The sequence below is a fragment of the Haliotis rufescens genome, unplaced genomic scaffold (genome assembly GCF_023055435.1).
Source record: "Haliotis rufescens isolate VD_foot unplaced genomic scaffold, xgHalRufe1.0.p SCAF_16, whole genome shotgun sequence".
NCBI classification, from domain to species: Eukaryota; Metazoa; Mollusca; class Gastropoda; order Lepetellida; family Haliotidae; genus Haliotis; species Haliotis rufescens.
The window spans coordinates 19,123,186-19,137,975 of record NW_025963846.1 but is presented as its reverse complement, the minus strand read 5'-3'; the positions used below and the strand labels follow the sequence as shown (position 1 = coordinate 19,137,975).

The 14,790-nt window shown below is 39.5% G+C and overlaps 1 protein-coding gene and 1 long non-coding RNA gene across 3 annotated transcripts in view; both read right to left on the bottom strand.

The window, feature by feature from the left end:
- The window catches only part of LOC124121658 (general transcription factor 3C polypeptide 1-like), a 293,316-nt gene that overhangs the window by 131,229 nt on the left and 147,297 nt on the right, over positions 1–14,790 (bottom strand). The gene's annotated exons all lie outside the window — the stretch shown is intronic.
- LOC124121693 overlaps positions 1–14,790 on the bottom strand; it is a 176,546-nt gene that overhangs the window by 73,682 nt on the left and 88,074 nt on the right. The gene's annotated exons all lie outside the window — the stretch shown is intronic.

Sequence of the window (14,790 nt, the reverse complement as noted above, 5' to 3'; positions counted from 1 at the left end):
ATGGGGTTTAAAGCCATTTTGAACAGTAATTCAGTTATATTACTTAATAAAAGCAGTAACAAACAATATTTCAGTTCTATGTACTCCTTCAGAATGTTCCTGGAATACAGACAGAAAAAGATTTGAAAAGATCCTTGCCCAAAAATGAAAATGCTTTAGATAGTGCCTGTTTCTGAAAAATGGCAAGCATTTCTTACATCCAGCAAGTTTTCATCCAAACAACACATGTGCTAACACTAATTGGACAAACTCAGACGATTGGCCCCAGGAGACCAACCAGGAATAAGCTGTTAAGGAAACCTTTTTCTGACTGTTCACATCGTGGACAGACCAATCTGTGCAGTCAATAAACCACGACCAAAGATAACTCTGATGGGATAGGTATCTCTTTTCTGATTAGTGTTTATCTCTTCATCTTAATAGACTCTCCTGATGACATAGATTTATTGAGTAGTTTGGCCTAGAGGACAATTTAATGGTCATACAATGAGTAACTTCTGTGACATTTTATATTCTTCTAATTCTCAGCTGATGTCGTGTTCCCCACCCTTCTGACATCTTCAGCTAGATATTGAGCTTGAGCTTAGCATCATCCAAGGACCGAAGACAAGGAAGTTTTTGCCACACGACCAAAGTACCACATCAGAGAATTTGTTTGTTGTTTAACGCCACACTCAGCAATTTTCCACCTTTATGACAGTGGTCTGTAAATATTCGAGTTTGCACCAGACAATCAAGTCATTGACATCATGAGCATCAAAATACGCGATTGAGATACGCTGACATGCATCAACCAAGTCAGCAAGTCTGATCACCCAATCCCAATCTTCACAGCGACCCCCATCAGAAAAAACGTTAACATTCAGCCCTCATTGTTATTCTTTCAAACGGGGACCCAATGGCTCTCCTGAAGTTGTTTTTAAAGGAGCATAACAATATTTTAAGGAGCCAAGAAAAAATGTAGGGTGCCAACTTTACAATTGGTAAATGAAAAGAAGTCATATTTCACCAAACACAACACAAATATTTCCTGGAACAAAATCAATTTTACAGATCAATTCCAATCAACTTGTGGTACTGACTCAGATAAAGTAGTTATGCAGTCAAATTCTGTTCGTGTCTAGGCAAACACTGGAGTGGTAACTAATTAAGATTACAAAGACTTTCTCAGATTATATATAATTAATCAACTGTGAACTACAAGTCAATGGTTATAATCAAATGTCTTTTCAGAATGAGACACCATGTCTTGCTTAGTTTCTTACACACGTTGTATTTACATTTTCTTTTGTTACTACACGATTTTCGTTCGAGCAGTGAACTTAGCAGATGACGTAGAACATTCAGAACTATCCTAGCAGAGGAATCTTTGTTAATTTTTTTGCCAATTCATCATTTGCTCTGCGATTCATTATCTCACTGACTATCTGCTTTTGAGGTGGTCAATCTGATTCATTTTCTGAATATAAACATCGAACAGCTTTGTAAACTCTTAACATTACTAGTGCAGTGATTAATAACCTATAAGCGCTTCCTTCCATCAATGGGTGTAGCTCGTTTTACCAGATTTTTCATAGTGTTGCTTCAATAACGCTGTCAATGTTATGACCCAAACTGTTTTAGTCACAAAACTCAAGTTAAGACTAGGTGCAACGACCTCCCATCACTGGCAAGAAGAACACTTTCATCGACGTCCTCCCATCACTGACAAGATGAACACTTACATCGACGTCCTCTCGTCACTGACAAAATGAACACTTACATCGACGTCCTCCCATCACTGACTTGATGAACACCTACATCGACATCCTCCCATCACTGACAAGATGAACACCTACATCAACGTCCCCCCATCACTGACAAGATGAACACTTACATCGACGTCCTACCGTCACTGACAAGATGAACACTTATATCATAGTCCTCCCATCATTGACAAGATGAACACCTACATCAACAACCTCCCATCACTGACAACATAAACCCATACATCAACAACCTCCCATCACTGACAACATGAACCCATACATCAATGTCCTCCCATCACTGACAACATGAACACTTATATCATAGTCCTCCCATCATTGACAAGATGAACACCTACATCAACGTCCTCCCATCACTGACAACATGAACACTTATATCATAGTCCTCCCATCACTGACAAGATGAACACTTACATCAACAACCTCCCATCACTGACAACATGAACACTTATATCATAGTCCTCCCATCATTGACAAGATGAACACCTACATCAACAACCTCCCATCACTGACAACATGAACCCATACATCAATGTCCTCCCATCACTGACAACATGAACACTTATATCATAGTCCTCCCATCATTGACAAGATGAACACCTACATCAACGTCCTCCCATCACTGACAACATGAACCCATACATCAATATCCTCCCATCACTGACAACATGAACACTTATATCATAGTCCTCCCATCACTGACAAGATGAACCCATATATCATAGTCCTCCCATCACTGACAACATGAACACTTATATCATAGTCCTCCCATCATTGACAAGATGAACACCTACATCAACGTCCTCCCATCACTGACAACATGAACCCATACATCAATGTCCTCCCATCACTGACAACATGAACACTTATATCATAGTCCTCCCATCACCGACAACATGAACACTTATATCATAGTCCTCCCATCATTGACAACATGAACACTTACATCAACAACCTCCCATCACTGACAACATGAACCCATACATCAATGTCCTCCCATCACTGACAACATGAACACTTATATCATAGTCCTCCCATCACTGACAACATGAACACTTATATCATAGTCCTCCCATCACTGACAACATGAACACTTACATCGACGTCCTCCCATCACTGACAAGATGAACACCTACATCAACAACCTCCCATCACTGACAACATGAACCCATACATCAATGTCCTCCCATCACTGACAACATGAACACTTATATCATAGTCCTCCCATCATTGACAAGATGAACACCTACATCAACGTCCTCCCATCACTGACAACATGAACACTTATATCATAGTCCTCCCATCATTGACAAGATGAACACCTACATCAACAACCTCCCATCACTGACAACATGAACCAATACATCAATGTCCTCCCATCACTGACAACATGAACACTTATATCATAGTCCTCCCATCACTGACAAGATGAACACTTACATCAACGTCCTCCCGTCACTGACAAGATGGTCCCCTACATACATCAATGTCCTCCCATCACTGACAAGATGAACACTTACATCAACGTCCTCCCATCACTGACAAGATGAACCCATACATCAATGTCCTCCCATCACTGACAACATGAACACTTATATCATAGTCCTCCCATCATTGACAAGATGAACACTTACTTCAACGTCCTCCCATCACTGACAACATGAACCCATACATCAATGTCCTCCCATCACTGACAACATGAACACTTATATCATAGTCCTCCCATCATTGACAAGATGAACACTTACTTCAACGTCCTCCTGTCACTGACAAGATGAACACTTACTTCAACGTCCTCCCATCACTGACAACATGAACACCTACATCAACGTCCTCCCATCACTGACAAGATGAACCCATACAACAACGTCCTCCCATCACTAACATGAACACTTACATCAACGTCCTCCCGTCACTCTACAAGCCGCCACACAGAATCAACATGCTGATGGTGCTGCACGCCCAGTATTGTCACCCACCACAGCAAGCCTCAGACACACACGTGTTACAAGATACTATCAAAACAGGTCACAGGTCCTCCTCGGCTGTGGTGTATTGTCGTCATTGTCAGAATAATATCCTGGACAAAAGTGTTTACACTCCTCAGGACATGGACACAGCTGGAGGCCATGGGGGAATCAATCCTTCAGGTAACCTAAGGTAAACTTTGCACAGTGAGACATAAAATGTTTTGGTACTCATCACCCATAGTTAATCTTTACTTCTCATGTTGTACAGGTCATTACTTTAAGTGGAATGGAATACGATGACCTGTACTTAACAGTAGCTGGGTTATAACCAATATATACACCTTGCAACCTAGACAGTATATAATTTCATTTGTGAGCAAAGATATTTATCACTAACATTGCACAAACTTCTCTCTGTCAGTGTGAAATCAACAATCAATCAATTAACCAGCACTGGTTAAACAAGCCCTTTCTCATAAGAAAGTCCATTGTTAAATTCTGACTAAATCATAAGCATGTCTTTATAAATCACAATCAAATATTGATGATACCAGGTGTTCGAATAGGTGAGCGTATCCTGCCCCACCTGTCACAAACACATACAAAGGCATTTTGGTCACTGATTCGTCAAATTTGAAAATGTCTTCCACATGTCTATCATAAAACTTACCGAAAGCTTTACAAAGGAATTGAATGTTGAAACCCAGATCAAACATCTTTTGAGCAAGAGTTGTATGACAGTCTTTGGAATGTTCGTAGAAAGAGTATGCTTGATAAATGTATAATGAAAGTTGTAAAATGTAGACACCAAAGGCTGAAGGTACTGGTATACTGCTTGACAATTGAAAAGTTGAAGTCATCCCCGTTGTCATACAGTTTTGTGCACTCATCCCTTCCTCTTTCCCTCAACACTGGGTTGTGGAGTAGCCTAGTGGCTAAAACATCCAGGTTCAATTCCCTACATGGGTACAATGTGTGAAGTCAATTTCTGGTGTCACCCGCCATGATATTGCTTTAATAAAAGCAGCCTAAAACCCAACTCACTCACCCACCCACCCACCCACCCAAACCCACCCACTCACTCACTCACTCCACACTGCAATACCTCTCGTCACAAGAACCAGCAATAACGTCAGGATGCACACAAAACAATAGTTTTAAGAAATTAAGTTCAGCTCAGGTTCAAATGAAACGTTACTACTTTCCTATTTACACATCCTGAATTAGGAAATTAAATCTTAAGAAGAACATTACTTCTACTGGACGCCTTGAGTCATTTTCCATTAACAACCAAGAAGAACTCTGGAGTGACTTCTGGAATACTTTTTGCCATTGATACATGTGATCTTTGATACAACACATCAACACGTTAAATCCTTGTCTTTCATAGACAGGCTAAAACTCTCCAACTCTAAGTTCCTTCTGAAGAGCTTTTAGGCTCCTTCAGACTGATCTACCTCAATGAAGACCATTCAGTGAGCTGGTACTTGAGTAATGAAAACACTTAGAGACGCTGAATAAATCCTGATGGAAGCCTCTGAACTCAAGCCTCGAATACATCAAAACACGGACAGAAATTGTTCAGGGCTAGTTATCTTGTCAACAGAAGCAGCTGCTCGGCTCCTAAACATGTCCTTTCCCAGAGGTTTTATGCCTGAAAAAAATGGAAGTACTTATCGTTCGTTTATGAGTGAGTGAGTAAGAGGGTGAGTGTGTGACACTTTACAAGAGTTGATGTTTACTAATGGTGTTCCTGTTGAGGTCACTCTCCACCACTACTTGATTTTAAGGGTCAGTTATGGGCTTGGCCAATATACCTATACCAGGACGGTCAATACCCAGCCCATAATATGAAGTATAGATACACAACACATTAACCATGTCCTATCGTTGATTCTAAGAGACGATCCAATCTGGTTTACAGTTATTGGTTGGTTGGATGGTTGGTTGGTTGGTTGGTTGGTTGTTTTACGCCACACTCAGCAATATTCCAGCTATATGATGGCAGTCTGTAAATAATCGAGTCTGGACCAGACAATCCAGTGATTGATATCATGAGCATCGATCCACGCAATTGGGATCGATGACATGCATCAACCAAGTCAGCGAGCCTGACCAGCCTATCCCGTTAGTCGCCTCTTACGACAAGCATGTGTTGCTCCACCTATTCTACCCTGGATCTTCACAGGTCTTACAGCTATTGAGTGAATGAGGGAGGGAGGGAGCGTGATTTTATGCTGCTTTTAGCAATATTCCAACACTATCATGGTTGGAAGATGAGAAATGGGCTTCACACATTGCACCCATATGGGATATGTTGATATGAATGTGAACATACAGCGGGAACAACTGTTCAGTGTGGCACCAACGAACAAACCTAAAATGAAAATACTAAATTAATCACTTACAGGACAGGAATTTAAAACTAAAAACTATTTGATACCTTTTGAAATTCTGTTCATCATCAAATTCCAAACGTACTGTCTATCATCAATGTTCAAACTCCCATCAGACGGTCTATATCACATTAAGGTATGATGAACACTGTTGTCTCACAGTTGAGGTGAGGGGAGATGAAATTGGGTCTAACTTCGCATTCAAGATTATTGTACAGCAACATGCATGCGTGCGTGATACCCAACTCAAATATAGTATACAGACTCTGAGCCGACCTGTCCTTGTTTCAGCCCCATAACACCAAGTGCCAGGCAGAGTGACAACAAGTACCATCTTTTATTGTTTTCAGGTATGACTCAGGCAAAGGGATCGAACCACTGACCTTCCGATCTCCTGGCAGACGCTCTATCCACTGCACATGCAGGAGGCTTCTGTGTCAATCAGGAATGAATCAGTCCCTATCAGAAGTAATAACCTGTGCTACTGTTATATCATCCATATTACTGTTTTTGAAATTATCGACACCATGTCACAAGGCCTCATGCTTATTGTCCACAACAGAAGATGTACACTGCAAATACAGAGCTAGCTATTTCATCAACAGAAGACTTCATGCTATGATAGGCCTTTGAGAAAGGTCATACCATTCATGTTTCTTCCTAGTTCCATTCGGGGGCACGGGTGGCCCAGTCGTCTAAGGCTCCGTGATTCGCTGTGCAGGGTTGCACGCCAGAAACCTATGATTGTGGGTTCGAATCCCGGTTCACCCCGCTTATGTTTCTATGTTTGTCAGCAACATACCCATGCTCGTGGGTTTCACCGAAGTGGTAAAAGTCCGAGACCTGCATCACTTTGGGCTTTCCTCCCACATTAAGCAGACACGCCGTGATATAACTGGAATACTGTTAAAAGCGACGTCACACCCAACTCACTCACTCCTAGTTCCATTCCATCCACAAAATATTCCCTGGCATACGTATTTCACAAAATGTTTAAAATCTTATGTCAATAACATCAAAACATTCTTTCTATAAAGAATTAAGAAACATATTTCTTTATTTGCATCTAATCTTATTTCCAGAGGAATTAATCTGTAAGTGACATTTTATGATTCAAATCGTGCTGAAGCTATTAGTGTACATCACGATCCTTAACCTTTTCTCACAATGACAGCCAATCAGTACCTTCAATTAACGTCTCAGGCAAATTAGGTTTGGAGGTCTTTCTGCCGACTTTGCAAACCTCCACACAGTGCAAATAAGCTTTGATGGGCATGAAATCTGCACAATAGGCCATTTATATTGGCCATACAGTTGGAACAGATAAGCAGTCACGTGGAATTAATCCACCAGTGTTACATTGTCTCATAACTGAGAGGTAAAGGAAATTAAGTTCTGACACTGACAAACATAACTGTCACTCGGGAGAGGAATTGATTCAGTTACATTTCAATTGTATTTGTCATTCAAAACTGGCTTCCATGTGAGATATATCGGTGAGAGCAAGCCATATCACCAAGAAGTTATCGCTACAATGAAATTGAATCCAAATGCTTTTTTGCACATGACATCATCGGTTACCATGACATCACAATAAAATGACATCACTAATCTCCCTGCCATGACGGCTATAGCTTCACTATTGTTACTGTTCACAAACTCATAAAGTTAGAAGAATGATCTTGGATAATAAATAGAATCTCAAACTCTTGTCTTCCAAGCTCAAATATAACAAAATTTATTGATAAAAGTCAAAATATCCATGGCAAGCCGTGAATATCTGTACCCTGTGTCAACTCGTCTTGATATATTCGGTCCTCGATGAGACACTCAGGTGACATTCTCCATTTGTACGGATACAGCAAATATTTACAAAATATTCGCGGATCATGAACTGTAAACTTACAACATTGATTCCGAATTGTGAACTGGATTATTGCTTGTAAAAAAACAAATAAAAATTAATACAATCCTGGATAAAAAGCGTTTGAAACAAGTGAAAGCATTGTTCACCATTGAAAAAATGAATGAATTAGATCACAAAACATCACTTATTTGCTCCTGGGAATCAATGGTGTTGTTTATTCAATTGGTTCTTGTTATTTTGTATTGAAGTTTTCAGTGAGGGAGTGAATTTGTTTTGTTGCTGCTCTGAACAGGATTCCAGTTCTATCAGCACGTCAACGTGATGTTGGAAGACAGCACAAAGGTTAAAAAGGCTAAAACATTTTCCATGGTGAAACCCACGAGCAAGGGCATGGTGAGGACAAACATAGATACACTATCAGTGCAAATCTAGGATTAGAACACATGATCACAGGTTTCTGACACGACTAATGGATATTTTCTATAACAACCTGGAGACAAAATGGAGATTGGCAGACGGGGACAAAATCTAATAATTAATTTAATATGGCCTTATACTAACCATTTCTATAAGAACAAATTTAGGCAAGGAGCTCCATGTGAAAAGCTTTCACAAATGTCGAACAAGATTGACTAAATGTTCACAAGACATGTTTGTTCCAGTGCTATGTGGATTTCCGCTCCGGGGCGGAGACACCAGCAATTAGAAATTTCTAATACTTCCAAGAGATCAATGAATGACAATGTCTACAGATAGTCCTTTGATCTTCACAACATAAGGAACATTGAACACGAATCGTGACAGAATTTCAATTAATGGACCAACATTATGACTGATCACACAAACAAGATACATATAGAGCAAGTTCTCATTACCTTCATTCTGAACAATGTGGAGAAAAATACATGACCCTGACACTGAAAGTGGATTTGTCACTGCCAGTCCAGGATGACATGACACATTAGTACATCACTATCCATTTCACCAAAAACACATCAGTACAACATCACTATCCATTTCACCAAAAACACATCAGTACAACATCACTATCCATTTCACCAAAAACACATCAGTACAACATCACTATCCATTTCACCCCAAACACATCAGTACAACATCACTATCCATTTCACCAAAAACATATCAGTACAACATCACTATCCATTTCACCAAAAACATATCAGTACAACATCACTATCCATTTCACCAAAAACACATCAGTACAACATCACTATCCATTTCACCAAAAACATATCAGTACAACATCACTATCCATTTCACCAAAAACACATCAGTACAACATCACTATCCATTTCACCAAAAACACATCAGTACAACATCACTATCCATTTCACCAAAAACACATCAGTACAACATCACTATCCATTTCACCAAAAACACATCAGTACAACATCACTATCCATTTCACCAAAAACACATCAGTACAACATCACTATCCATTTCACCAAAAACACATCAGTACAACATCACTATCCATTTCACCAAAAACATATCAGTACAACATCACTATCCATTTCACCCCAAACACATCAGTACAACATCACTATCCATTTCACCCCAAACACATCAGTACAACATCACTATCCATTTCACCCCAAACACATCAGTACAACATCACTATCCATTTCATCCCAAACACATCAGTACAACATCACTATCCATTTCACCAAAGACACATCAGTACAACATCACTATCCATTTCACCAAAAAATAAACCAGTACAACATCACTATCCATTTCACCAAAAACATAGCAATACAACATCACTATCCATTTCACCAAAAACATAGTAATACAATATCACTATCCATTTCACCAAAAACACATCAGTACAACATCACTATCCATTTCACCCCAAACATATCAGTACAACATCACTATCCATTTCACCAAAAACACATCAGTACAACATCACTATCCATTTCACCCCAAACACATCAGTACAACATCACTATCCATTTCACCAAAGATACATCAGTACAACATCACTATCCATTTCACCAAAAAATAAATCAGTACAACATCACTATCCATTTCACCAAAAACATAGCAATACAACATCACTATCCATTTCGCCAAAAACATAGCAATACAACATCACTATCCATTTCACCAAAAACACATCAGTACAACATCACTATCCATTTCACCAAAAACACATCAGTACAACATCACTATCCATTTCACCAAAAACACATCAGTACAACATCACTTTCCATTTCACCCCAAACATATCAGTACAACATCACTTTCCATTTCACCAAAGACACATCAGTACAACATCACTATCCATTTCACCAAAAAATAAATCAGTACAACATCACTATCCATTTCACCAATAACATAGCAATACAACATCACTATCCATTTCACAAAAAAACATAGCAATACAACATCACTATCCATTTCACCCAAAACACATCAGTACAACATCACTATCCATTTCACCCAAAACACATCAGTACAACATCACTATCCATTTCACCCAAAACACATCAGTACAACATCACTATCCATTTCACCCAGAACACATCAGTACAACATCACTATCCATTTCACCCAAAATACAGCAGTACAACATCACTATCCATCTCACCAAAAACACAGCAATACAACATCACATGAATCACATCTTGTTCATTAAATAGAAATCTGCATTGGCGATATCTGTTTCCAAACAAACAGTTCCCCCAAAACAAGGAACCTGCACTTGAGTATACCTGCCTAAACTAAGCAATTCTCAATAAATCAAAGAATCTACCTCCTCAGTGTCCAGGTTTGGAAGTGCTCTCATACACCAGCCTTGAAAAACAGCTCGCAATATTCAGTCAGCCGTCTTCATTGAGCTCGGTCTTCATTGAGCTCGGTCTTCATCTGGAGGCTGCAATAAGGACTTCTGGGCCAAAATTGGCAGTGATGGCCTGCTGGCAAAGCAAGGCTAATTTGAGGTTGATTGAGTCAAACCACCAAAATATCAAGTTGACACTGAGGTTAATGATCCTCACTGGAGTGATGCCTTGAACTTGGTGGAGACCAGAGTGGGCTGTGTCTGAACCCTTTAATTAGTGCTTCAAGATGTGTCACTTTAAATTGTGAAACAATTTACTTTGATGAGGTAATAATCCTTAATGTGACACGGGTTGAGATTTCATGTATTGTATCGTGTATCATATTGTATCACTTACTAGCGAGGTATGTATCATGTCAAACTGTACATGTGAGTGACATATCGTCTCTCAACCTTACTAGTGAGGTATGTATCATGTCAAACTGTACATGTGAGTGACATATCGTCTCTATACCTTACTAGCGAGGTATGTATCATGTCAAACTGTACATGTGAGTGACATATCATATCTCAACCTTACTAGCGAGGTATGTATCATGTCAAACTGTACATGTGAGTGACATATCGTATCACAACCTTACTAGTGAGCTATGTATCATGTCAAACTGTACATGTGTGTGATATATCGTATCACAACCTTACTAGTGAGCTATGTATCATGTCAAACTGTACATGTGTGTGATATATCATATCTCAACCTTACTAGTGAGGTATGTATCATGTCAAACTGTACATGTGAGTGACAAATCGTCTCTCAACCTAGTAGTGAGCTATGTATCATGTCAAACTGTACATGTGTGTGATATATTGTATCACAACCTTACTAGTGAGCTATGTATCATGTCAAACTGTACATGTGTGTGATATATCGTATCTCAACCTTATTAGTGAGCTATGTATCATGTCAAACTGTACATGTGAGTGACATATCGTCTCTCAACCTTACTATTGAGCTATATATCATGTCAAACTGTACATGTGAGTGACATATCGTCTCTCAACCTTACTAGTGAGCTATGTATCATGTCAAACTGTACATGTGAGTAACATATCATCTCTCAACCTTACTAGTGAGGTATGTATCATGTCAAACTGTACATGTGAGTGACATATCATCTCTCAACCTTACTAGTGAGGTATGTATCATGTCAAACTGTACATGTGAGTGACATATCGTCTCTCAACCTTACTAGTGAGGTATGTATCATGTCAAACTGTGCATGTGAGTGACATATCGTATCACAACCTTACTAGTGAGGTATGTATCATGTCAAACTGTACATGTGTGTGATATATCGTATCTCAACCTTACTAATGAGCTATGTATCATGTCAAACTGTACATGTGAGTGACATATCGTATCACAGCCTTACAAGTGAGCTATGTATCATGTCAAACTGTACATGTGAGTCACATATCATCTCTCAACCTTACTAGTGAGCAATGTATCATGTCAAACTGTACATGTGAGTGACATATCGTATCACAACCTTACTAGCAAGCTATATGTACCATATCACAACCTTACTAGTGAGCTATATATACCATATCACAACCTTACTAGCGAGCTATGTATCATGTCTAACCATACATCTGAGTTATATATCGTATCACAACCTTACTAGCGAGCTATGTATCATGTCTAACCATACATGTGAGTTATATATCGTATCACAACCTTACTAGCGAACTATGTATCATGTCTAACCATACATGTGAGTTATATATCGTATCACAACCTTACTAGCGAGCTATGTATCATGTCTAACCATACATGTGAGTTATATATCGTATCACAACCTTACTAGCGAGCTATGTATCATGTCTAACCATACATGTGAGTTATATATCGTATCACAACCTTACTACCAAGGTATGTATGAAATGCAAACAAGTATACATCTTTACAGCTCCACCATATGGCCTATTGAAGATGCAAGAAAGAATAGAAACTACGTGGACTAGAGTTCAACAAAGACAGACTGTGATGTCCACGTTGCAACACACATAGCTTACACCAGTGTCTGCATAAAACACAGAACCACCACAATTGACAGTTGGGCTTCCTCCTGTCTGTGTTTAGATCTTTTTTGTTTTGTTTGTTTGTTGTTCAACGCCACACTGAGCAATATTCCAGCTATATGATGACAGTCAGTAATAATCAAGTCTGGACGAGACAATCCAGTGATTGACATCATGAGCATTGATCCACGCAATTTGGATACAATGTACCATGACATGCATCAATGAAGACAGCGACCCTGACCACCCGATCCTGTTAGTCGCCTCTTATGACAAGCATTATGAGTCGCCCCTTACAGCAAACATGTTGGCTGAAGACCTATTCTAACCCGGATCTTCACGGGTAGTGTGTTTAGATGACATCATGAAACATAGCTGTAAATATGTACTCTTAATCATGAGTGAGTGAGTGAGTATGGTTTAACGCCGCTTTTAGCAATATTCCAGCAATATCACGGCGGGGGACACAAGAAATGGGCTTCACACATTGTACCCATGTCGGGAATCAAACCCGGCTCTTCGGCGTGACGAGCAAACGCTTTAACCACTAGGCTACCCGACCGCCCCTCTTAATCATGAAATTAATGTGTCACCAAATTAATGCCAGTGTCCACCAAGGGCCTGCAATGCATCATAAAATTAATGTCACCTTTGAACTATAAAAAAAGGATTTATCTAGGATTCTAAACTTGGTGCCCATGGCAAGCAAACTCGGGAAAAACTATTACTTTGTTCAAAATTGGGATTAAAAAAAAAATAATAGTTTACTGAATTCAGAGGAATTGAATTCAGTATGACAGCGGAAAAACTAAGCATTTATGCCTCCTCCACTTCATTGGCCCTGTTGCCAGTGATATTTATATACACGCTACCTCTTCAAAGCCACAACATATTAACAGGAATTTTAATGACATTTGCTGCAGACTTGGGGCCAAATATCGGCTTTAAACAATTTAGATAAATCCATGGATTCCTACTTCAATGACCCAGAGCCTTTTGATTACACAGACATTTGAAGCATAGGAAATCCAGCATTTTCATGAATCGCATATGTTCCCGAATCCATCACCTTCATCTAGCCTCTTGAGCTCCTCTGTAAGATCAACACAAGACTCAGGACAGCAGATCGTGTTAGACACAGCAGCGGCCTAGCTCTGCCTATCATGTCCCATGCCCTTGAGATTTCACTAATCAAACGAATTGGACAGATAACTGAGATACAGAAAGCGGAAATTTATTTGATACAGATGATGAGAAGTGTAACCTTCTGCTTTTCACTTTCTCTCGTTACAGGTTACATGGAGTTAATGGCTGGCTTCCTGAGCAATGTTAAAGTCACACCACCAGCTGAGGATGTGTGTGATGAGGACATTATTATTCCACCTTAATCATGATTTACCGTTGTGGAATTGTTGTGCAATCACTGCAGGAATACAAGACAGCGCCAAGAAAAAGATTTGAACTAAGATCTACAGCATGATGAGAGTACATTAAATAAGTACTGGCATCTGATGCCTTACATCACAGTCAGAACATTTATATGAGTTTTATTATAGCTGAAGAGCAGGATTTAGATAATTCAAAATGGGGCTGAAGGCAGACCAGTGGTGAAAAAAGCATGAGCAATGATCCAGGGCATCAGGTTATCATGACACAGGTCACACACAGGTTGACCAATCAGAACAATCTCAGAACAATATCTTAACCATTGCATGAGTGAGTGAGTGAATGAGTGAGTTGAGTTGAGGCTGCTGTGAACAGTATCCCAGTTATATCACGGTGTGGGAGGAAAGCCCAAAGTAATGCAGGTCTCAGCCATTCCCCACTTTGTGAAATCCACAATCACAGGTTTCTGGCTTGCCCAAGGATTGCACAGTATTCACCACTGCAAGAACACCTA